This window comes from Camelus dromedarius, chromosome 12, assembly GCF_036321535.1.
Source record: "Camelus dromedarius isolate mCamDro1 chromosome 12, mCamDro1.pat, whole genome shotgun sequence".
In the NCBI taxonomy this organism is placed as follows: Eukaryota; Metazoa; Chordata; class Mammalia; order Artiodactyla; family Camelidae; genus Camelus; species Camelus dromedarius.
In genome coordinates, this window is record NC_087447.1 from 58,225,645 (window position 1) to 58,252,973 (window position 27,329).

Below are 27,329 nucleotides of genomic sequence, written 5' to 3' on the forward strand. Positions count from 1 at the left end.
ATAAATAAACCTAATTATCCCCCCACCAAAAAATTTTGTTTTCTTTAAATTTAAAAGGTTTTAAGACAGACTGAGTCAGATGAGCTCAGGTACACAAATATGAGCAGCAATATTATATAGTGGGTCAAGGCCAAGGCTTCAGTATCAGACAGACCTGTACTCAAAGCTCTGAGCTCAGCTGCTTACTAACTGTGGAAACTTCAGCACATAATGTGACCCACATAAGCCTTAGTTTCTCATCTGTAAATTCAGGGTAATATCCTGAATACCCTTAGGGATATTGTGAAAATTAAAATAACTTAAATAAACTTATCAGTAATGGCAAAGAAAACTGTTTGAAAAATTACTAGAATTTTAATAATAGTTGCCTTTGGATGCTGAGTTTTGGTGTGGTTTATGCATTCTTTTATACCTTCCTGTGTTTAATTAAAATATATATATATATGAACATATTAGATTTTTACTCAAAAACACCAAAAAAATTTCTATTTATTACATGCAAAGAAAAAACTAAAATATTTCTGTATTATTTGAAATATCACAGAGAGAATGCATTTACTTATTACTTATAGAACTTTAAAAAACAGACTGCCAGGATAGATACTAAAATATCAAAAGCAATTAATCTCTGGATGATAGAATTCTAGATGACTTATTTCCTTTGGTATAATTTTTCTCTATTTTCTAAGCTCACACAGTGCACAGATAGTACTTGTATAATAAAAAATGTATGTATAAATAAAAAATTATGGTATAGACTATTTATTGATGTTGAAATAGTTCCACAAATAGATTACTAAGTGAAAAAACAAAAGCTACAAACAGAATGTCATGTTTACAACAGAATGTAAATGTTGTGATTTTTGTTTTAAAATATGCACATACATAGTAAGAAACAGTGAAAGTGCATACATCAAAATGTTAATAGCACTTATCTTTAAGTGGTTGAATTATGGCTAATTTTTGTTTTATGTTGTGTTTTTTGTGTTTAATATTTAAATAATATTCTGCATTAGTCATTTATGAATTCATAATGAGATAGAAGTAAATGTTACTAAATAAATACAGCTAGAAGTACATAAATGGTAGAATAAGACTATTTGGGTTAGAATAGTGCTTTCATGCTAGATCAGATGCCATGCTAGAATAATAATGTGGCTCCTATAACTGGCACATATAGGGGAGTAAAGAAACAAAAACAAAAACAAAAATGTTTTCTGAATGTATGCAGGAAGAAAAAGGTTAAAATTGTGACATTCTGGCCCCCACAGGCTAGGGTAAGTCCAACTCCTATTCAGGCTGCCTGCTCTCCCTGAGATTTGCACCTAAATACCACTGTGAAATAGATAAAATAAGCCTTTAAAGCCTTGGCATCTGTCTTCCCTAGGTCATTCACAGGTCTCTTTCATTCCTGGAGATTAAACACCTTTCCTGGGTCCTAGATTCATGCCATTGCTCTTGGCATTTCCAGCTCCTCACTCCTAAATCAAGTGAGGGCCAGCTCCGTCCAAGAAGGCAGACAGACTTTATTTTAGAGAAGGTACGTGCCTCACATTTGGCTTTGTATTTCTTAAAATTCCAGGCTTCTGCTGATGAGGCTGTTCTAGTCCCAGAAGTGAATGCCAACCAAGGCCAGACGCTGAGGCCACCGCGTGGGATGGAGCAGCACCAATGTGCAGCTAGATGCCTTTGTCTCCACCTTTTCTGCTGCCAGAAGTTCTCCATCTGGGTCTATTGGTAATCCCCTGTTGAAGCTTTGAGCAAGATCCCGTGTCAGCAAGAATCCCACCCATGAAATCCTGCCTCCTAATCCTAGTCCCCTAAGTGACCACACCAGATGCTAATCACCTTCCTGTTAGATGGAAGCAGTCTGACCAGGATCCCACATCATGCCTGCCGCTGCACAAGCTCCTCCCCGCACACAGGCGCAAAGGACCCTCGGGGCAAATACCCGCTCTTTATTACCGGCTCATGCTGGCCCCAAACCCTGTCAGGTCTCTTACCCAGCAGCTGGACTGGACAATGTGGACTCCCCAAGGATGCTTTTGCCCTTCTGATTTAAAAATGTCCCAGACACTAATCACAAGGCAGAGGAGATTTAAAGATAAGAACATTACAAGAGCTAACCAAAGCTAAAAATCGCCAGAGATGACTGATGGGGAAAATATTCTCTCAGCCCACTTCCATTTATAATGACTTCATTCCTCCAACAGAATCTCCCATAGAATCATTGTTTCCTTAAAACCTCCATTTTGTTCTAGGTTCGCTTCAGAGTTCCTTCTACTTTGGAATGAAGGATGGAAACCTTGAGCTCCCCCTGGAGGTAGGAGTGTGCTAGTAAGAGTCTCCCAGGACCGCATCTCCTCACTCACCCCACCCAGCTCCTCTTAAAAGCAAACCTTAGTTAATTTGTTTGCGGACTTCTACCCATTTCCAGTCGACTTCTGTCTGACTGGGGCGTCCACCCTCTTTGTATTTTAGTTACTCTAGTCTTGAGAATAAGAAGGGTCCTTTGACTGTGTTTCCCAGTCCAGTCTTTCCATTTCACCTCAAACACACTGTTAGTCATATGATTCTGCTTAACATCTCCCCAATGTGTTCCCTTCCTCTGTGTCCTTATTATTACTCTTCATATCACCTAGAATTCTTTTCCTACCCTCTGCCCTTATCTCCTTTATGAAAATCTTTTTCATTCCTTAAAAGCCCAAGTCCTAGGCCAGCTTCCCCACACCCACCTCTGAAATCCTGTAGAACTTGTTTACAAAGCACTTACATATTCCGATTCATATTTCAGTTATCTCTGTATAGCTTATCTTACTGTATCCAACCAAATGCCCAGCAGCATGGTGTCCAGTGTGCAGAAAATCATCCATAGATAAGTGCTGAATTAAGTTGTTAAAGGATGATTTCAAACATTCCATTTTCAAAGAACAGAGATAACTGCATAGCTAAAAAAAGAAAGAGCAGAGGAGAGAAAAAGAAAAGGGATGAGAAGATAGAGAAATGTCCTAAGAGTCTCAGCCTGTTGTAGAAAGAGCCTTGGACTAAGGATCAGGGACCTGGGTTCAAGTTCCACTTGACTGTTAATGAACTAAATGACCACTAAACTATCCTCTAAAGAACCGAGGCAGTGGGTTATATGAACTCTGAAGTTTATCGCCATGCTGACATTTTAAGACCATCTCCCCATTTAGGCAAACTGATAGCTGACTCAACAAGATACCTTCAGATTCACCTAGCACAGAGTCTGGCTTAACATGCATGCTAAAAGTTCCTCTTTCCTTCACACATAATGGGAACATGCTGCAACATTCTCAATTTTAAGAAAGGGAAAAGTTTGCCTTTTTTCACTGCGCTTGGATGTACACAGGAATATGTGTCTGCTAATACGGTAATAAAGAATTGTACAGCTTGTTTAATCAAAAATGTTGCTGAAACATTGGTCTTCCCCTCTGGATATATATACTTTACGGAAGAACTTTCAGTGGTTGGGGCTCTCATTAGGCTGAGATTGTTTTATTATCATTTTTTCCTGTAGGTTTTGCCATATGTCATTTTAGGTAGAAGCTTTCATTCTGGCAAATGAAGGGAAAAAACTGAAAAAGAGCTATGCCAAAACAAATTCTTAGTCAACCACGTCATTGTCTGGGAAGATGTGAAAATCATTTGACAAGATTCTACATGGTAAGCAAGAAAAGAGAAGGGTAACACTTGGAAGCCAATAAAAAATTGGAAAGAATTTAAATAAGGTATGCCAGGAAAATAAACAGATTCCAGGGAATTAAGCTAAATTTTTGGAACCTAAGATAGTTGCAGAAGTTCAGATTAATACATGTAGTAATAACTTATTTATCAAGGATTTTATAGAAATGAGGAGTTCTACCTATGAGACTTCTAAAGCTCACTGAAGTTTAGCTCTTTTTATTTCTAAAAAGATGATTAAATTTCAATATTTTATTATGATGTTCTCCTGACTTATTTAAGAGAATTTCAAACTACCCACTGTCTTGTAAGTATGCAGTGGTTCTTTCAGTATTCTGTGCCATACAATCCTGTTTCCTCTTCCTGTATCCACCTTCCTCCCTCATCCTTCAAAGCCCATTTTAAATCTCTGTGAAGACATCCCAGACTCCCCGTCAGCAAAGTGCGCTGTTTCCACTGTCATCCAACAGTCTTGGCTCAGAGCTCTATTATTTTCATAATCACTGGGGCCTGGCTGGTGAAGGCAGGTGCACCCAGCTGGGGATCAGTGCAGAAAGTGAGAAGGAAACTGGCTAGGGCAGCAGTACTCAAGTGGGAGAAGTCAGAAGCCTTTATTGAACATCTAATCTGTTAAAAATTAATTAAAAAAAAAAAGCCACCTTATGAAATGTTTTTTTCTGATGCTATTCTTGGTATATTCTGAGTGGCTCTTCATGGAAGCCAAATTGGGTGAGGGGGGTGGGGGGAGTGGGGGCGGAATCTAGAGGAGGAGGGTGCTGAAAAAGAAGAGTGAAGATGAAGAATCCTCGGTCCCAGAAGACTTCAAAAGAAGCAAGGTCTAAGTTTACCCACTCCCACATCTTCGCTTAGTAATCCTCCTACACTTCTGCAGATTGCAGCTTCCTCAGGAAAGTGTTTCATGCTCTTTCTGATGAGAACCATCACATCATCTTATATTTACATTTACAGCCTTTACCATAATTGTAAATCTATCTGTGAGAGATTCTTTGCTGTGTGTCTGTTTCTACCACTAGGCCCATGAAAGTAGGTACTCATATCTGATTCTGCTCACCATTGTACCCTAGGTCCTGGCATAGAGCCTGGCACATAACGGGATTTCATTATTTGCAGAGTAAATGAATACTGCATGAAAGGCAATAGGGTAAAGGGAGTTGAAGCATGAATTTAAACGGACTGCTTAAAGTAACTTTGCATATTGCTAATAATCAGTGACAGAATCCTCCAGGTATGAGGACTTGGTGAGAGGGCACGAGGAGCTTATTTCTACCTGACTGTATATATGCTGATGTCTTTTTGAATTCTCTGACACCAACTAGGAGTCCAACAATTCAGTTCACCTCTGACACTAACTACTTGGAGTTAGCATCAGGTCCCACAAGTTAAAGGGCTCACTCCCACAAGATCGGCCCCAGGTTCAGATGCCAATTGCAACTCATTGGATATAAATCAAGGATTACCATGACCCCCTCCTCAGGTTCGATATTTTGCTAAATGGCTAAAATGGTTCATAGAACTTAGGAAGGCACTTTATTTACATTTACTGGTTTATTATAAAGGATGCAAATGAACAGCCAGATGACGAGGTACATAGTGCAAGGTCTAGAAGGGTCCCAGTGCAGGAGCTTCTGTCCCTGTGAAGTTGGGGTTTGCCACCCTCCCAGCATCTTGATAGGCTCACCACTTTAGAAGCTCTCTGGACCCCATCATTTAGGGGTTTTTATGGAGGTTTCATTACATAGGCATAATTGATTAAATCATCAGCCATTGATGATTAAACTCAATCTCCAGTCCCTTTCCTCTCCCAGGAGGTGGGGCTGAAAACTCCAAGCCTCAAATCAAGGATTGGTCTTTCTGGATACCCGCCCCTATCCTGAAGCTATCTAGAGTCTTGCCAAGAGTGGCCTCATTAAAAGACACTCCTATCACCCTTATCACTCAGGAAATTCCAAGGGTCTTAGGAGCTGTGCCAGGAACTGGGGATAAAAACAAATATCCTTCTATGATACCACAAGGGTGGGAATTAATTTAAGGACATAAATTTAAGGGTATATAGAGCTAATAAGTAGTCTGTAATGATGATGCTGACAATGTTGTTAACCAAAGTTTCAAAGGTGGTAATAAGACGTTAGGTTACTCTTGTATTTCATTGCAATTTATTTCCCACTAACTTCTTCAATGGGGAAATTAATGACATCAGCGTGTCTTCACTCAGTAATTACAGCACTCCCCTCTGCACTTCATCTAGTCCCAATACCCTCATACTCTGAGTCATTTATTTGATAATAAGATGTTACAGACACTCATGAGAATGTGTGTCTGAATTAAATATTCTGGCACTGTGATAGCTTTTCTAGGAAGACAGGGGTAGATGTCCTATAACAACCTTAGGCCCCACTTAAGACTTATGAGTTTAGATTTGAACTTTCTTTACTTGTCCTAGGCTCCAATACTTAACATACCAAATAATACTTTCCCGTACAAACTACAAATAAGTTGGTAATTTAAGGAAATAAATCAGACCTTGTCAATCTTCACATTGCTGCTCAAAATTGTTGCTGACAAGATCATAGAAAGCAAATCATATACAACATACAGATTAAGTCATTCATTCCTACAGGTGTTTGTTGAATACCTTCTATATACCTGACATGAGGCACGCAGCAGACATCTCTGATAAAGTAAAGACAGGAGGCCTATAGGATATGATGTGAACTCAACGTACAACCCACCTTCAAAGGCTCCCAATCTTGCTAGAATAAAAGATTATAGAACAAAATCTATAATTAAATATTAAGTTAAAAGAAGCGTTCTACAGAAATGTGGGGGAAAGGCAATCAAACCAGAATGGGGATTAAGCAAGATTTCCTGGCAAGTTAAATTCTGAAGGATGAGCTAAATAAAAAGGCTAAAGTAGGAAGAAGAGGGCACTTTAAGCAAAAGGAAATGTATATATGAAAGAGCTCACAACTTAATCAGTCAACTACAATTCACTACAGGTCTTTACTTAAAAACATTCAATTTATGAACTTTAACATAAACAAAGCTTTGTTCCCAAGCGAAAGTGCAACAACTCTTTCAGACACATCAGAAGGAGTTAGTGGTCAGGTGAGCTCATTTTAGTCCTGGTCACATGACCATTGGGTTATTCTTTAATCCATTTTTGTTAATTCCTTAATTTTCAGGGTGGCAAATTCAAATGGGTATCATGAGTGTAGCTGGCAGGGCAGGGACTGAGGTGGTCTGGAGTGCGGGGTGAGGGGAGCTGTGGTCATCAAGGGGTGGGCAGCCTGCAACACCAGCTGATTGTATCTCACCTTTCCTCTCTCAAGGAAAACCAGAAACCTCCTACAATCTTGACATGTCAATAACCAATTCAGCATTTTTAATGTTATGTAGGCCAAACAAACAACTTATGCAGGCTGAATTCAGTCTGCTGATCACTACTTTGTGACCTTTGATCTTTGTAACTTTGACCTTTGATCTTTGTATTTTTGACCTTTGATCTTTGTATTTTTGATGTTTGCTCTTAGTTTTCATTTTTTTACAAAAACTACAAATGGTATTAATCCTTCATGTTCAGTAAGAACAAATGCAGCTAGAATATTAACAGTGTTGGAAGGAAGAGACATACAATTAGTACAGAAACAAAAATGGATGTAGTAAAGAATTGAGAATGATAAATGTACGTACTTGTAGCAAAATTGTTCATTAAGGACAATTTTGAAGAACAAAAATCCAATCATGCATATACCTATGCCATCAGCAATAACAAGCAAAAAGAATGAAAAGTGATTGTCAGAATGAAAGGCTTTAACACATGTGCAATTAGAAAAAGGAGATCAATGCCAGATGCCTAAATAAGATTAATCCTGGACCAGCACTTGTTTAGGAACTTAAAGGCTGAACTTGGTAAATATGCTGCTGTGAGAACTTTTGACAGAGCCACAGTTAAGTTCCACAGTTTAAGGACATTGTAGCTTCCAAGGAGTTTCGCACATGTGCAGCCATCACCAAGCGGGCGGTGGGGGGGAATTACCTCTCTCAATGTATGTTCAACGTAGTGGAAACTGGTCTATAGGAAAAGATAAGGGATAGGTTAATAGAAGGTAGGAGAAAATAGAAAGAGCCGGTCTGGTTTGTGATTTGAGAGACAAATTAATTGGTTTTTTTTTTAAGCAATAATTATAAACATTTATAAATTTAAATAGTTTAAAAAATACATATAACAGCAAACAAGTCTTCCTTTCATCCTAGACCCCCAGTTCTCCTGCCTAGAGGTGACTACTATTAAGACATTTTAATATTTCCTTTTATATAAATAAGCACATAATATATACTTATTTCAGCAATGTTTTTCCCATTTAATGTATTTTGGAGATTGTTATATATTAATTCACATAGATAAACCTTATTCACTTTAAAAGCTACATATAAAGAAATGCCACGACTTATATAATCAATACTCCATTGATCAATTTATACTATAATCTTTTGCTATTATAAATAATGAGTCTATCTGCTTTGAAATCTTCAAAGAATCTTTTTGGTGGAACTGCATCCTAGGCCTGAAAGTTTAAACATCTCTTAGTCCTTCTGGACTTGGGAAAAAGTGTACCTAAGAACAGCCTTTAAGAAATGAACTTGTTCATAAGTAGAGAAGAATCTGTCTAGAAAGAAGGTAAATGTGGCAGTGATTAGCTAGAAAAAACTAAATTCAAAATTCATTTTATAGGCAACTCAAGCTTATTTAGACGACCAGTCCAAGATTTCAGTTTTTAAATAGCAGAGCCGGCTATAACCCAAGTCTTCCCCAAGTTCTACAGATTGTCATTCCACCATGCTGATGCCAAACTGCTTATGATTCATAGATACACAAACTAGCAAACCCAAGAATGCAGAAATGGGAAAGAGATGATGCTAGTACAGTATCAACCTCCCTCAATGCCCTCCATTCCCATGCTTTCTATACGGTAGGAAATTAAGGCTTGGAGAAGTTTAAAAAAACATCTTAACTTAAAACTCCAGTTCTTAGCAAAACTGACCTAAAACTCCAATTCTTTAGCATTCACAAGCAAAAAGACATTAACTGTTTGCATAAAGATACATGTGCTCAGAACTTTCATAATAAAGGCATCAGAAACTAAATGGTATCTTTCCTGTACTATGATCAGTAGAAAGCAAACTATGGGACTTCTTAAGGCTTTGCTCAACCCTATACAATGTTCTTTACTTTATGCAAATATACTGGCTGTGGGAGATATCTTATGTAGTTTTCACTAGCATGACATGAATGAGTGTTAGAGATAAGTAAACCATCTCCTTATAAAGATATTAACACAACATTATTATTATTATTATGGGCCTGCAAAAGCTTAGAAATATCTTCACTATAATCCATCCTGTGATCCTGAAACCTGTTTCACTGGAATTTGACCTGAAAAAACAGAACTTGGTCATCAAGTTTCAACACAGATCTTGTGGAAAGCAAACATTTCTCCTGCTGACATAAACAGAGATTTAAAAATAATTGGTACATATATTATAAAACCCAGTTATACAAAACTGTTGCAATTGGATAGACTCCCAATGCAAGTTTGAACAAGATTAGTTCAAGGTACTTTTAGTTGTGTGGATTAGTGAGCTTATGGAAGAGGTCTCTGCCCAGGAGCTCCAACCTGTACAAGTGGTTTCAGTTGGTCTAATTCTGTTCTCAATATGTAAAGTCTTTCTATTCTTGTGATAACAACTCTAGGAGCTTGCCTCCCTTAAATCCTCTAAAGCATTCAATATAAATTAGAGTAGCAAGTAAGACAATGTTGATTTAATTCATTCAGAAAACGTTTATTGAGTGTGAAGGCACTGTAAATCAGAAAAGGATTTTGCCAAAAATAATTAAGCCTGTGGTGGGGGTGTGGCAGAGTAATTGGCTGTTTTAAGGCTGACATCTCTGTTCAGAACTTGATGCACAAGCATTTTGTGTTGGTGATCCATGTTGATCTTCGGGGTATAGACCAATAAACAGGTGACATGTAGCAAAGCTGGCATTCTGGTAAGAAAGTTGAAAAGCTTGGTTGGGATCTTCTCATTTATGCCTCTACTCCTCCTGCTCCCAGTGGAGAAATCATTCCCTGCAATTCCGACAACTCTTTCAAGATCTAGCCAAGGGATTACAAATCTTTTAGTCATCAGATGGTAACCCAGATGCACTGAGAGTGTTCACTGGCAGAGCTTTGTCAGAGTGAAATGTAACTTTGAGTGATTTAGCATCCTTCCCCCTTCCCTCTCCTAAGGAAACAATCAGATGTGGATACAAACATGTATGTGTATATATGGAAAGACTGGAAACGATATCAGTGCTGAGCAGTTGGGGTATGATTAAATAAATTATGGATATCCTTATGATGTAACACTATGCAGCCATTAAAACGATGCTTTAGGAAAACGTTCTATATACTGTTGTAAAAATTGCTTACAAAACTGTAACATGGTATCAATTATATTTTCAAAATATGTGTGTATTCATGTTTGTGTGTGCCCAGAGAAAGACTAGAGAGATAGAAGACTCAACTATTAAAGTGATTACCTCTAGGTGGTAAGATTATAAGAGAGTTTTCTTCTTTGTGGTTTCCTTATATTTTCCAAATAATCCAAAATGTACATGTGTTACTTTCATTATTTGAAGCAAATATGTTTTCAGAAAGAAGGACCAAAAAGTTGTGTAGGTCTATTTTGTAGCTCGTTTTCACAAAGAAGTTTCACTAAATTCCCCAAGGGCTGGAACGGAAGGCTATTTTAGTGATGCCAACTGTGCCAACTCAAAATATTACTCACAGAACTTGTATTAAGAGATCCTGTCTGGGACACACTCACCTGGAGCTGTAGGGAGCCTTGCTACATCTTTCTTGTTCAAGGGTTTTAAATTATGGTATCCCTGAGGCCCCACAAGTAATTCCGAAGTCTTTGCCATCTCTTCCAGTATATTAGTATATGGCCATGTACAAATTGTATTATTGATGGCCTTCAGTAGTATTCCAGAATTTCTGAGAGAGGCCAGCAAAATAGGCCTTGTTTGGAGACAGGACATCATATCAGTCAGGAATTCAGACTCTGTAGCCAAACAGACCTTAGTTAGAACGCTAGCACTGAAATTGCTAGTTGTGTGATCTTGAAGTTATATTATTTAATCTCTTTGTGTCTCAATTTCCTCATCTGTCAATTAAATCATAATAATGTCTACCTATAATGTAGTATCTACCTAAATAATGATTCTGTGATGATTAAAATGATAGTGCATGTTAAATATCTAACACAATGTCTGGCACATAGTAAGTAATCAAAAATTGCAAGCTATTGTATTACTATGATAAATATAATAAAGATATAAATATAAGTGTTATGGAAGAGCTAGAAAAAGCACAATTACTCCTTGTTGAGAAGATTACAAGAAGCTTCATAGAAAAAGAAAATTAAGATATTCTAAGATGAGGGGTAAAGTCATTTCAGGGGATGGCAATGTAATAGCACAGAGATGAGAAAGCCATAGAATGTAAGTGTTGAACAGTTTTCCTGGAGTGTTACATATATCAGGAAACAAGAATGACAGGTAAAGATGTTTAGTCTTAGCTTATGGACAATAAGGACATACTTCATCTATTTGTTATAATTTTTATTCCCCAAATAATTTGTGTAATATTACACAGAACTCTTCTTTTGCAATTCATCTGAGCATGTGTAGAAGTACCCCCATCTACCTATCTCATGACTCTCTACATTGTCTACTTAAAACCTAAGTTTCAGTCGTTGGTAAGCCAAAGAATCTCCTGTCCAAAGCATACAATGGTCTCCTGGGACAGGGGAATAAACGAGAAATAGCAGAATAAGGAAAGCGTGATTTTTTTCATTTTACGACTCTGTAGACACTTTAAGATATCAAGGGCTATGAAAGGAAGCAAGGTTATGCTTGGTCTGGTGACTAGGATCATCTCTGGGATAAACACTTCAATGACAGACACAGAAAAAAACAAACTTTCAGGACAGATGATATTTGATTTCAAGATTTACTATAAATCTAGAGTAACCAAGACAATGTTGTATTGGTGAAAGGATAGACATACAGATCAATGAAACAGAATAGAAAGCCCAGAAACAGAAGTACACATTTGTGGTCAGTTGACTTTTTGACCATGGTGCCAAATTATTCCATGGGGAAAGGAAAGTCTTTCCAACAAACAGTGTTGGAACTATTGGATATTCATATGGAAAGAAATTAAATTTCAATCTTTATCTCACATCATACATGAAGACTAACTCAAAATGTCATACAGATCTAAACGTAAAAGCTAAAACTATAAAATATTTAGAAGAAAACATGAAAGAAAAATCTTTGTGACCTTGGGGTAGGATTTCTCAGAAAACAGAAAAAAGAAGAATCATTAAAAATTGATAATTTGAACTCCATCAAAATTCAAAAATTTTGCTCTTTAAGAGACATCATTAAGAAAGTGAAAAGACAGTTCTGAACTAGAGAAAACCTTCTGTATATAGCAGCCAAAGGACCTGTTCACAGGACATATAAAGGACTCTTATAGTTCAATAAAAGAAAGGCAAACAATAAAAAAAATGGACTAAATACTTGGACAGACACCTCACCAAAGAAGATAATGGATAATCAATGTGTTCAGCATCATCAGTCATCAGAAAAATGCACATTAAAACCATAATAAGATACTACTACATACCCACCAAAACGACTAAAATTATTAAGGCTGACAATATCAAGTGTTGAGAAGGATGTAGAACAAATGGGAAGCTCTTCCATTGCCAGTGGTAATAAAAATGTGGTACAACCACTTTGAAAATGGTTTGATAGTTTCTTATAAAGATAAGCATACATTTGCCATATAATCGAGAATTCCACTCTTAGGTATTTGCCCAAGAAAAATCAAAATATATGTCCACACAAAAACTTGCCCACGAATATTCATAGCAGCCTTATTCGTAACAGCCCCAAACGATAAACAACCCAATTGTCTATCAACAGGTAAACGAGCAAATTATTATATATCCATAAAGTGAAATACTTGCTCAGCAATAAAAAGAAACAGACTACATTCGCATGCAACAACATGAATGAATCTCAAGAAGTATGTGTGTACAAAAGAGTACATACTGTGTGATTGCATTTATATAAAATTCTAGAAAATGTAAACTAATTTATAGTGACTAGAAGCAAACCAGTGGTCGCATGGGATGGAGGTAGAGGGGGAAAATGACTGCAAAGGGGAGCTAGGGAACTATGTCTTGGTGACAGGGGTTATACTGGTGTCAAAACTCATTGAACTGTATACTTTAAGTGAATGCAGTTTATTGCATATAAATTACACCTCAATAAAGTATGAGAGAGACTATTCACACCAGGTGCAATACTAGGGGCTGGTGGAACACACAGATGATAAATTATTACTGGTCCCTAGGCCTCACAGTAGAAAATGATATATGCATGGTTTTCAGTAAAAATGGAAGTTTGTTTTCTTCATACTGCCCCTCCTAATTCACCGATGCAACAAATAGTTTTAAAATTTCGATTATGTGCCAGGCATTTGGCTCAATGTTAGGAGTACAAGACAGGCAAACAACCTTCACAAGGTCCCTGATCTCACAGAGCCTCCAGTTTCATGGGGGAGACAGTAATGTCAACTATAATCTACAGTGATGATTTCTGCGATTGGGAGAATACAGGATGTCAGTGAAGCGCATCTGTGCGGTTAGCAACGACTTCCTGGAGCAAGTAACATTTAAGTTCATATCTAAAGAGTGAGTTTTAGTTAACCAAAACAAGTATGTCACCTCAGAAATGCTCCCTTTCAGTATGAACAGTGACATCTAATATGTTCGTATATACTGTTTCAGATTAATGCTTCCCCAACTAACCAGTTTTTCAAAAAGTTTTTCAAAATTGAGGGTAATTTATCCATGCTTTTAGTTTAACACCAAACATGTACATGTGTATTAACCAAAACCCTAGTAGTTTCATGACTGAAATTCTTACCCAACTTCGTACATTATAGCTTGTTATACTCTATAGAGTTTATATTTTAAATCTTATTTTATACAATATAATTATAGACTTACATATTACATACATACTGTGAAATAATCTGATACAATTAATTACCTTGTCAAATCAGAAAAAAGGGGTGAAAGTAATAGTCTACATATAAAATATGGTAAAAAGTAATCTTATTAAATCTATTTTCCCCTGTAAAAGAGAGTAGGGGGTAGTTCTTAATGCGGAGTGTTACCCCCTACCCTAAGGTGTAAGGAAATCTTAGGGATGGTTTTGTCGTTGTCACAATGATTGGAGAGCTATTTGCATTCAGAGGTTAAGGCCAGGGACACCCAGTGCCCTGCAATGCTCAGGACAATCCCCACATACAAACATTACTCTGCCCCCAAGCTAACAGCATCGGCGTTGAGAAACACCATCAGAAGGTCTACAATAGCTTTTCCAGATCTAAAAGTTTGTTAGTGGAGTCTGTCCATTCATTTGAACTGTTATTGCTTTAGGATTCTAAATGTCACATTTAATAAGCAGACAACATCAGCCAGCTAGGCATCTGTGATGATTAATTTTACATGTCAACTTGGCTCGACTAAGGTACCCAGATTTACAATCAAATATTATTCTGGATTAAACATATGAGGGTGTTTTGGCTGAGATTAACATATAAATCAGTTGGCTTTGAGTAAAGCAGATCGCCCTCCATAATGCAGGTGCGTTTCATCCAATCAGTTGGAGGCCTGAATAGAACAAAAAATTGACTGCCCGCAAGTGAGAACGAATTCTGCCAGCACATGGCCTTTGAACTTGAACTGTAGATTTTGAACTTTGCAGCCTTCCTTATATAGTGTCCTTATTCTTTGGCATAAGCTTTAGAAAATGTGGAATGAAGAAATGAAGTTAAGGGAAATTATCACATTTACCCCAGATAAGAATAGCTGTGGTCTCATTAAGTGTACACCTCAAATCTTAAACATTTCAAGTATTTCACTTTTAGAATGGCCCGAGCATTTTACTGAGCATGTTTTCCTCTGCACTGTTAAACTCATGTGCACTTTGAAGAGCGTAATCCATTTGTTTCTGATTCATTTACACTCAACTCATCAAAAATCTCTTTTCACAGTTGTCACTCTGAGCCTTCTGAATGCTTTAGCTCTTTCAAGTCTTTGTTCTAAGAACCAGAAGTCATCTTTGGCTCTCTCAAAGAAATGAAATAAAGTAAGAATCCAAGTTGGAGAGAATTCAAAATGTATAATTTCTAATTTCCTTCTCACTTCTTTTTTAAAAGCACATTTATTTTTATTTATCACCTCTTCATTAGAAAAAAGCTGCCTGTACCAAAAATCTATTCAAGGTTCTCTCTCAGATGTATTTTTAAATAAATATGTATTTTCAAATCAAAATCAGCAAATACTTTTTTGTGTAAAGAATATTTATATGAAGTATATTTTTTTCTTGCCTTGGTTACATGTGCTGGTGGTGGATTACTGTCAAGCTACGTGAATCCAAGTGTAACCTAATTTAGAGGTTGTTTTTTGTTTTTTGTTTCCCTTTAAGTGCCTCATGTTGTTTTGCAAAGTCCGTGTAATTTAATCTATGTAATTACCCTTTTAACACAAAAACATCCCTAATGTTGCCTTATTCCAACAAAAACAGCACTATCTGATCCAACAGGTTGATACTCCTGAGACATCAGACAATAACAATCCAATATGGACACCGGAAAAAGGAAAACCAAGTATCGGTAAAGAAATTAGAATGTAGTTTTGATCCTTTAAATTGTAAATCACATTTCTAAATTAAACATCAGCTCTCAAGACTGCTTGGGTACTGACTTTAACTTACAGATAGTAGTGAATTTCTTAAGGCTGATTAAGAGTCTTTCAGACAATTTAAAGATTACAAATGTTAAAAAACAAAACAACTCCCCCCCCCCCGCCTGTTTCTCTGGATTTGACAGCTAAACTTTTATTTCAAAATTGTGCATTTATCTCTAATAGTCCAGACTCTAAGACAGTAACAGTTAATTAACCTGGCAATAATTTAGTCTTATTTTTCAGAGAATTAAGCACACAATAATGAACCATGCACCAGACAAAACTTGATCTTCAGACAGCAATGTACTTAATACTCAAAATCAAAATTAGATTCAGAGGTGTTTTTTTTCAGGGAATGGGTTATTTAAAATAAATTCATGTATTTGATTGCTTTTTTAACTTAAAATAACCTTTCTTTCTCTCAACTCCAAAGTAACACATATATGTTACCAAAAATACAGAGAAACAAAAAGAAAGAGACAGCGGATATACTCAGTTTCACCTACCCAGAGATAAACATGCTGGCAATTCAGTGGGTAGCCATATGGTGCAGAGATGAAGAACTCAGGTCTCAGAGTTAGGCTGTGTGCATCCACCACTTACCGCCTCTGTGAGTTAGTAATTTAATTTCTCTGTTTCATGTTTGTTATCTGTAAAATAGAGGTGCAAGGATGGTGTGAAGATTAAATGAGATAAATTGTGCAATGTCCCCTGCATATAGCAAGCCTGCAATGAATGTTAACTCTTAGTTCAACTTTCTAGATCCTTTTTGTCTTAGTATTTTCATCTAGGGACATTGCTGGGTTTGCTTTACATTTGAAAAGAATACTGAGTGTCTCAGAAGATAGTCACTTAATAATAAAAATACATTATCCTTCATACTTTTTAAAAAATTTTATAAGGGGAAAATTGTAGATAAAATCTAATTATTCCTAAAATCAAGGCTAGTGATTTTAAAGCATAAGCAAACTTTTATTTCAAAATACAAGATTAATTTATCATTCAAAAATGTTGCATGCAATAACAAATGTTTCAAGCTCTTCCACACATATCGTCTCATTTAATGCTCATACAAAACTCTCTGGAAAGCACAAGACATTAAAATTATTTCCATTTTTTGAGATAACTCTTCCCTTAGATTAATGATAGACCACTGTCATTTCCATTTGCCCTTGAAGACTGTATTTAGATTTGGGGAAAAGTAAAATTACATGTCTATCTGCTCAACACTAAAAGTTAAAAATTCCATGCATAGCAAAGGAAACCATAAAACGAAAAGATAACCTTTGGAGTGGGAGAAAATAGCTGCAAAAGATGCGACTGATAAGGGCTTAATTTCCAAAGTATACAAATAGTTCATACAACTCAATAACAAAAGACTAAACAACCCAATCAAAAAATGGGCAGAAGACCTAAACAGGTATTTCTCCAATGAAGACATACAGATGGCCAATATGTACATGAAAAGATGTTCAATATAGCTAATTATAAGAGAAACGCAAATCAAAACAGTGAGCGGGGAGAGTATAGCTTAAGTGGTAGAGAGCATGCTTAATATGCACCAGGTCCAGGGTTCAATCCTCAGTACTTCCTCCAAATATAAATAAATAAATAAACCTAATTATCTCCCCTTCATAAAACAAAAACAAACAAACAAAAAAAACAGTGATGTATCACCTCACACTTGTCAAAATGGTCATCACTAAAAAGTCAATAAATGATAAAAGCTGGATAGGATGTGGAGAAAAAGGAACCTTCCTACACTGTTGGTGGGAATGTAAGTGGATGCAGCCACTATGGAGAACAGTATGGAAGTTCCTTAAAAAACTAAAAATAGAGTTACCATATGATCCAGCAATCCCATTCCTGGGCATATATCCAGAAAAGACGAAAATTCTATTTCTAAAACATACATGCACCCCAATGTTCACAGCAGCACTGTTTACAATAACCAAGACATGGAAGCAACCTAAATATTCATTGACAGATGAATGGATAAAGAAGATGTAGTGTATATATATAATATATTTAGCATATATATAATATATATATGCACAAGGGACTGTTACTTAACCATAAACAAGAATGAAATGCCATTTATAGCAACATGGATGGACCTAGAGATTATCATACTAAGTGAAGTAAGTCAAAGACAAATATCATATGATATTACCTACATGTAGAATCTAAAAAAAAAAAAGACACAAATGAATTTATTTACAAAACAGAAACAGACTCACAGACATAGAAAACAAACCTATGGTTATCAAAGGGGAAAGTGGCGAGTGGGAGGGATAAATTGGGAGTTTGGGATTAGCAGATAGAAACTACTAGTTACAAAATAGATAAACAACAAGATCCTACTGTACAGCACAGGGAACTATATTCAATACTTTGTAATAGCCTATAATGAAAAAGAATCAGAAAAGGTAAATATATATAACTGGATCAGTACAGTGTACACCAGAAACTAACACATTGTAAATCAACTATACTTCAATTTTTTAAAAAAGTTAAAAATTCCACCTGCTTCTCCTCCTATTTTCCTTATCTTATTTAAAGATACCACCATTCAGGAGTCAGCCAAACTACATACCTGAGGCACTCTATGTCCCTCTCTCTTCACCCCTCACATTCCAGGAATTACTGGTCCAGTTGATTGTATTTCTTAAGTACCTCTGGAAGCAACTCTTTACTTTCCATCTTCATTGGTGTTGCCTTAGTTCAGGTCTGCAGTGTTGCAGTGGCCTTGGAGTTCATCTCTCTGCCTCCAGTCTTACCCACTGACATCTGCCAAGGGGAAAACTCTTCTTTGACCACCCATTACTTACAGACCAAGGGCAGAAGGCTTTTCATGATCCAGCCCTTTCCCAACGAACAAGACACCTATTTATAAACCACATGCCCAAGTATTAAAGTTATGCTGTGAAATATGCCTCTCCAATGACTCACATACAAATGCCTACTCTTTAGCACATTCCCTTCCTATTATCAAGGAAACCAGGGAGTTGAACTAGCAATCATAAAGTAGTATTTGGTAAGCCAAGTCATTGCATAATCACAAGGGAGATTTCATTCAGGCTATAACTGATTCCAATAAACTCTTTATCCACAATACAATGTGCTTTTCTATTTTTGGAATGCAGTATTTTTATCCACTGGATTGTCTCTGCTTCCCAGACTCTATTAGGAAAAACTGATAAAAATTTATTTTCCAAGCTAATTCCCATCTCTTTGTGAAGCCTTCTCCTATTTCCACCCAGTTAAAATCACATAGCTCCCTACGCCATCCCATCCAACTTCTGTATTCTGTGTTGAATATTTCTACTGTAGGACTCATTAGTATTTTCACCACTAAAATTATTCATGAAGGTTGCTTTCTTCTAGAAAGCTGCAAGTGTTAGTGATTAAAATAAGCAGCACTTGGGTCAACCAGCTTTGGGTTTGAATTCTGATTCTCCCACTTACTTGTTGAGTGGCCACTGTCCAGTCCCTTAACCTCCCTGAGCTAATTAGTTCCCTCATCCATAAAGTTCTAGCTTCATAGAGTTATTGAGAGGATTAAATGACAAGCTGCACATGGAAAGCACTTTTCACAGCACTGGACACATGGGAAACATTCAATAAGATAGATCATACTGATCATCTTTGCATTCACTGTGGCAGAGAGGAATCCTGTATCTAGGATGGGATCTATTATACAGCCTTGTTCTTATTCTTAGTGATTTATCTACTTCAGAAAGCAAGAGCACTTTCGTTTTTAGAATATTTTGTTCACTATTTAGTGAAGAGACTTTCTAAGACTGCTAGAAATATTTGCTTTACCTCTGCCTTCTCTCATCAGACTATAAGTTACTAGATGAGAAGGATGATGTTCTAGTTATTTTGGAATTCCCGGCACCTAGAAAGTGCCTGGCACATAGCAGGTACTTAAAAATATGTTTACTGAATGAATAGATAAATTTCTAGAAACTGTTCATAAGATATTTCTGAATTTATCATTTATACCAGTGGTTCTCAAAGTGTGGTCCTTGAATCAGCAGCTTGGGTACCACCTTGAGTTTGTTAGAAATGCACGTGAAGGGGTCTCACCCCAACATAGTGTATCAGAGGTTTTGGGGTGGAGCCCAGCAAACTGATTTAACAAGCTATCCAGCTGATTTTTATGCCTGTTACAGTTTGAGAACAACGGATCTAGGCAGTTAACACCATTTTATAAATCTCAAAAATATTAGGCCGAGCAAAAGAAGACAGAAAAAATTTATTACTTTCATATGAAGTTCTAGAATAGGCAAAACTAATATCAGGTGTAAGAAACTAGAATAGTGGTTGTCCTGGGTTGGGGGTGGGGGGAGTGGAGTGGGTTTTGAATGGAAAGAAACATGAGGAAAATGGATGGCATGGATGTACGCCTATGTCAAAACTCTTCAAACTGTGTAATTCAGACCTGTGCATTTTGCTGTATTTAAGAGAAATGGCAAGAAAAAATTAAATTAAAATAAAATGGAATGCCATTTGAACCCTTCCATTATAAGTCTTATCAGCAGAAGATGTATTTTTACATTGTAATCTTAAGATGATCTACAAGGTCCTGCATGATCTGACTCCCTACTTACTTTTCAAGCCTTATCTGTTACCATTACTCCTATCACTTTTTTCAGTCCTTCACAAGCATTGACCTTTCAGTTTCCCTATATTACCATATATTCCTATCCTGCCCCAGGGCCTTTGCATATGTTGTTACCACTCCTAGAACGTTTCTTCCCTTTCCCCTGGTTAACTCCCATTCTTCTTTCAGTTCTCATTCTTCTGTCTGTTCCTCAGGGAAACCCTACCAAATTTTACTCTATTGTCTGTCCACAGAAACTTTTGTAAAGCTGCCACATACATTTGTGTAGGTTGTTCATCTAAACAAGGGTTCCCAGCTGAGCTGATAGCAGCTAAAATCTAGTTTGTATTCCACTCACAAAGCCTTGCACACGGAGCAGGGCTGTGTTACCTAGAAGAAGGGCTGCCTTCTTCTAATTCATCAAAGTCATAGTCTGCTTTTCATATTGTGCCTTCTCTGGGTAGTTTTTTCTATAGAAGTGCCTCTTAAAAAACATCATAAAGCAATACTACTCAGCCATAAAAAAGAATAAAATAATTCCATTTGCAGCAACATGGATGGACCTAGAGATCATCATTCTGAGTGAAGTAAGCCAGAAAGAGAAAGAAAAATACCATATGATATTGCTTATATATGGTATCTAAAAAAAAGGATACAAATGAACTTATCTACAAAACAGAAACAGACTCACAAACATAGAGAATAAACTTATGGTTACCAGAGGGTAAAGGGGGTAGGAAGGGATAAACTGGGAATTCAAAATTTGCACCTTTTGGGGAGTGATGGAAATGTTAGCTACCTCGATTGTGGTGGTGGTTTCATGGGTGTATACATCTATCAAAATTCATCAAACTGTATATCTGAAATATACATAGTTTACTGTACAGGAATCATAATGTTAGAGCAGGCAGATAGCTAGATATGAGCAGAGAAAGGGGGACACATACCAAGTGGCAGCAATTGGGCAGAAAGGAAGGGCACGAGCCAAATGCAGGAATCATACATCATGTAAGCACAAGGGGTCCCAGGGCAGAGAAAGAAAAGCAAGAACCTTTGGGCTGATAAGGAGCCACACCTTTGGGGGTGATGAGTGGCCTGGAGACCAAAAAAGAAAGGTGAGAAAAGGCAGGAATTTCCAGCGTCCGAATGTAACCTTTTGCTCATTATGCTTTCATTTCAATAAAATTAGCCTTGCAAATCAGAAGTACCCATCATGCATGATGCCATGACACTTCTGACCCAGACTAAATAAGGACAAAAATCCCTCCTCCCTTTGGGAAGGTGGAGTTGGGATGATAATCAGGAAATAAAACCCAAGACCTTCCTTCAATGAATATTCCGCCCATTCATTTTTACACCCTATGTAACTAACTTGCCAAAGAAACTCAAGGCAGCCACTCACCCGAGCCTGCCTGTTCTCCCCTTGACAGTGTACTATCCATCCTTTAATAAATCCTCACTTTACTTTTTTTTAACCACAACGTCTTGTTTCTGAATTCTTTCTGGTACGGGACAAGAACCTGGAATACCAGTTGCATCCACCGGCAACAATACCACAATAAAGGTATTAAAAAAAATAGCACAAAGCATAGTATACACAGGCTAGCAGCAGACCTGGCCTATACTTCCTCTTCATAGTATTTCACAGTTGTGATTTTACAGTTATTTGGGTGATCATTTGGTTAATGTCACTAGACAGTAAGGTCTATGACAGTAGGATACTGCCTAGTTTTGCTTATTATCAAGAATTTCCAACACCTAGAACAGTGCCTGGCACACAGTGAGTACTCAGTAAATATTTGTGAGTGAGACATTCACAAATGAGTAAATGTGCATGAGACTTTTAATGCGGAAAGAATATTAGTCTTTTTGAAGGTCGAGTCTGTGTCTTATTTTCCCTTTTTTTTCCCCTCCCTCCATTACCATACTGCTTTGCACATAAATGGCATCTGGTAAATTCCTGACTGATTTTAGAATGTTCTAAGAAGCCATATGATGTTCTGTTCATAGAAAAGTAGATCTGCAAGCACGTGATTACACACTGTGTGAGTGATGACGAACAGCTGCTATTTATAAGCAGAAGAGACAAAAATGTTGAATGAATGAGAAATAGACTTCAATTGAAATGGTAAGTATTTAATTTAGCTTTTAAAACTCATTTCCTGATACAAAGCTTACAAGATACTAGAAGACAATACCCAGGGAGGCTGTGAATTTTCTGTCTCTTTATAAATAGATGATCTTTGAAAGTTTTCCAAGATAGATCAACCACTTATTTGAAGGCTAAGGGGTGTTTCTCTATAGAGTTCTCAACAATCTGAGACACTTTTTTTTAAAGTTAAAGTATAGTTGATTTACAATGTTTCAGATGTACAGCAAAGTAATTCAGATATAGATAGACAGATAGATAGATAATTGTATACACTTTTTCAGGTTCTTTTCCATTATAGGTTATTACAAGATATTGACTATAGCTCCCTGTGTTATACAGTAGATCCTTGTTGTTTATCTTCTTTATATGCAGTAGTATGTATCTGTTAATCCCAAATTACCAATTTATCCCTCCTAACCCTTCCTCTTTGGTAACTACAAGTTTGTTTTCTATGTCTGTGAGTCTATTTCTGTTTTGTAAATAAGTTCATTTGTGCCATTTTTATAGATTCTACATGTAAGTGATATCATATGATATTTGTCTTTCTTTGTCTGACTGACTTCACTTAGTATGATAATCTCTAGGTCCATCCATGTTGCTGCAAATGGCATTATTTCATTCTTTTTATGGCTAAGTAATATTCCATTGCATTTGTGTGTATAACATCTTCTTTCTCCATTCTTCTGTTGATGGACATATAGGTTGCTTCCAAGTCTTGGCTACTGTAAACAGTGCTACTACGAACATTGGGGTGCATGTATATTTTCAAAACAGAGTTTTCCTCTTTTCTGGATATATGCCCTTATCAGTTACACTGTTTGCAAATATTTTCTCCCATTCCGTACATTGTCTGTCATGTTGTGCAAAATGCTTTTAAGTTTAATTAGGTACCAACTGTTCATTTTTCCTTTTGTAAAATAAGGTTTTTGGGTACAGAAAAGTTGCAAAGTTTCCCACATTAACATCTTACATTGCCATCATGTTTTTGTCAAAATTAAGAAATTGAAACATGTAACTATTAACTAAACTCCACATTTTATTTGGATCTTCCCATTTCTCCAGTTATACCCTCTTTCTGTCCCAAGTGAGACAGCTTTTTGATGTTCTTCGGTGATGTATAAAAGACTGTGTGTTCTAAAGATCAAGCTCTGTGAGTAGAAATACATACACCTAAAGCTGCTAGGATCCCTCATCTTGAGGCACAAGTACTTTCCAAGCAACCCAGACTCCTGAATATCATCCCTAGCTCTGCTCCTTTGAAGAACTATGTGTCTTTGGGCAAACTGTTCAATTTCACTAAGCCATAGTTTCCACATTTGTAAAATGCAGGGTGGTAAGACCTCTCCAGCTGTGATGGTTCCTGAAATCCATCACAGTAAGAAAATTCAGTGTTGAAAAACTTATGATTTTTAATAGGTAATTAGTCTTTTATACTTATTATATTAAACCATAAAGCACTCTAAAAAGCATACCTGTGATATTTTATACATGTTAAATTAGAAGAGGGCTCAGAGTGAGACAGGAGGGAAGGGGGCAGGACACAGTCATTAAAGGAATGACACAACAATTAGCACCAAGATGGCAGAAAAGTCAACTCTCAATAGACCTGGAGGCCCAAGATGGGGGGAGATTCAACCCCCAGTGGACCCTGAGCTTCATTATATACATTGTAATGTACTAGCACAGTGACTGACACACCCACAAGCATCATGACAGCTCTGAAGCTAACCATGGAAAGTCAGAGGGCTGTGGCCCAATTCCTAGGAATCCCTGCCCCTTCCCCAAAGTAGTTGGAATAATCCTCTCACTTGTTAGCATACAAAAACTAGCAACACCACGCCTAACAGTCCCTCTCTCTCTCCTGCCTTCCAAGACAGCCCACTTTATGGAGTGTGTATCCACCTTTACTTTAACACTCCCCCTCCCCACCCTGTACATCTCTCTAAATAAATCTACTTTTACTCAACTATGGCTTACTCTTGAATTCTTTCCTGTGTGAAGCCAAGGACCCTCATTTAGTGGGGCAAGTCCTAGGGACTCAATTGAGACCTGGGACACAGCCATCCTCTTGCACCCATTTTCCTGTATCAAGAGGAGCCTGACTAAAGACTCTCCTTAACCAAACTTTAGTCAGACTCCTCTGAGCCCTGTTCTCAACTGGACCTTATCTTTTGGCCTGCCTAGTTCAGTTGTAGCAAGAATTCTGCTCAGTCAGCTTAGAAAGACTCCTCCACCCTTGATATCTGATAACCCTGGCAAGTCAGTTTAGGAAGAATTCCCCTACCCTTGAAGTCTCCTCTAGTAAACTTCCATCCACCAACCCTCCTTGTAGGGGAGGAAAGACTTTCTACCCTCCTAGGTTTGATAGCTAGGTCTATGAGATAAACTGAATGCAGGTAAGTTAACAAGATAAAAGCTATACCTATTTATTAATTCCTAAAATTACATGCACAGGGGCATCACAGAGGGAAAAAGTGAATATCCAGAAAAGCAGTGGTATTTGAGAGTTTATATCATCTCAATAGGGGGAAGGCGAGGGGATATGGGGAGGTATCCTGCTTAGGGGAGAATAATTATTTGGAAAGATAAATGGGCCCTTAGAATAGATGAGAGATAATGATAGTTTGTGACAACATTTGTCTGGATGTGGTGTTGACTTCTGACTTCTAGTCCCCTCCTCTGTGGTAAGAGTCAATCTTCCCTGGTTGGCAAAACTCCTAGGGAGTATGACAGCTGAATGCCTTTTTGAGGATCTGTATTTAAGCAGGTAAATGGAGCTCAGAGAAGTTGCTCAGAGCTGAGGACTCGAAAAAGTATTTTTTTAAGTCCCTCAGCGCAAAATAATTAATATACCAAAACAGCATATTGCAGGTGGCATGTCCTGAACTCCTTTATCCCCATCTCTGCTCCTTGATTATAAATGTCCACCTATTCTTGGCGTATTCAGAGTTGAGCTCTTTCTCTCCTACTGTGATAGTCTTGACACTTACAATAGTTCTGAATAAAGTTCCGTATTGTTTTAATAAGTGTCTGAATAATTTTTTAACATTAGCAACGATAAATATTAACTAATTTTCATGTATTATCCCTGACTCAGATAGATTTTTAAAATATCCCCTCAAATTTTAATAAAACTCTAAAAATATTTTTGCTTTGTTATGGATAACAAATGCTGAAAGGCATTTTCCTTCCGTATGTGCCCTTTATCCAAATGTTCAGCACTTGTCTAATTTTATGACTAGAAGTCGACTCCCACTTCCCAGTTCCCACTGATCCCAGATAAACAGAGTAATTTGGACTAGAAATGCTTTAGTTGATCATCCTTTGTAGAGCTACATTTCACAAACACCATTCTCAGCAGGTTTAAGTGGGATATGCTTGTCTCTGCCCATGAAAATGTCATACCAAAGCACATCTTACTTTCTTAGTGGCTGACCCCATACCAGCCTCATCTCTCTGTGCCAACTAAGGAATGTTTAGTAGTGACCAGCCTCATCTCTGTGCCAACTAAGGAATGTTTAGTAGTGCCTGGCACATTACAAGTTCAACAAATAACTGTAATTACTATTACTAAGATCTGGACTTTAACATTTTTCAGCTCTCTTATTTTTTCCTAAGTCTTCACTGCAAAAACTTCTTATTCTGCTCTGCTTTTGCTTTACCTTTTCTCATTCTCAACTGAATTCTCTCCTAAAGGAAAAGTGACTTGCCATCTGCAGTAATGAAACAGAGATAATGATATTCTTTATGTTAAGGCATCGTGCAGAAGTAGTTCAAGCACGCTAGAATTTTATGGATGGGGCACTTTATATTGTTTATCCAATGGATGATGTAATGAAATCTAAAAGAGAACAAATATATATAAAGCAAGTGCTCAAGAAATATTAGGTGCCTTCCTATATTCTCATTTTTACAGATGAGGACAATGAGACCTAGAAATATAAGTAGTCACAGCTAAGTTCCCTACCCCCACCCTTCCCCCCACGCCAAAAAAAAAAAAGGGGGTCGGGGACTGCCTTTTCTTGTGATGGTTCTCCTTTTCTGAGCTGTTCATTTGCCTTTGTGGCTTAACGACCCATCTAACAAATCCACGAGTTTCACCAATGTATTTGGCACCTGTCAAGCTTCCAGACATGGTTAACACAAATATTTTGGTGAAATATAACCTTTGTCGCCTTCCCCTAAAATTTTATCCTACCTGGCGTGCCAAAAAATACTGTCCATCATTTAAGTCCCACAGTTTCATACATACTTGGAGATGGCCACTGATTTTTAGGCCTTGGCGTTGTTCTGGGCCTTGATAACCCTTTAACAGTTAAAAGGAGCACTTTGTGCTGTAACTCACTGGAGTCTCGAATCACATCATAATTTACGATAGTCCTACCCAATATGGGCACAAATTGGAAGCGGATAATCATTCATCGCAATAAATATTCACCAGAATATATATTCACTAAGAAATTAAGACGCAATCAGGCACTCCGACTTGGTAGCGCTTTGAAATCCACCCTGGGCTACGGAAACCCGGTGGAAGACTACCTGCTTCAGCATACAAGATTTCGAAGAGGAGGGGCTTGGAGGAGGCGGGTCCGGACAACCAAGCGCGAGAACACGGCCCAACGCATGCGCACCTATTAGCGGGTATCTTCCATTTGCTCGGTAGGGGAGACAAATGAGAAGTAGTCTACAGTTTTAAATTTTCTATCCTCAACCGAAAATTAGACTGTGAGCAGTTCCACGAATAATTTGAGAACGTTACCCTCTGAGTTCAAGATTAAGGGCACCTGGCACATACCGCTAAATCAAGAGGTGACTTCTGTCTCTTCCCCCGTCCCCTGGGACGTTGGTGGTCTAGTCCATTCCACAGACTTGAGTCCTTGCAGCGGGTCGGGGATCGAAGGATTGGGCCAATTGCGGCTGAAACGCCTTTGGAAGGAGGAAGGGGGTGAGGGGACATCCCTCTGAGTT

General features: G+C 37.4%; 1 long non-coding RNA gene across 3 annotated transcripts; it reads right to left on the minus strand.

Moving 5' to 3' along the window:
- Nucleotides 1-9,543: 9,543 nt before the first annotated feature.
- Nucleotides 9,544-27,289, minus strand: LOC105097886 (uncharacterized). 3 transcript variants are annotated; one of them, XR_837979.3, is made up of 4 exons: nucleotides 27,157-27,289; nucleotides 16,107-16,250; nucleotides 10,594-10,830; nucleotides 9,544-9,769 (listed from the first exon to the last, which is right to left on the minus strand). It is a non-coding gene; the product is annotated as an uncharacterized LOC105097886 (long non-coding RNA). The 3 variants fall into 3 exon arrangements; XR_010383445.1 differs by having other exon boundaries at nucleotides 9,544-9,851; XR_004139331.2 differs by having other exon boundaries at nucleotides 9,544-9,878.
- Between the last annotated feature and the right edge of the window lie 40 nt (nucleotides 27,290-27,329).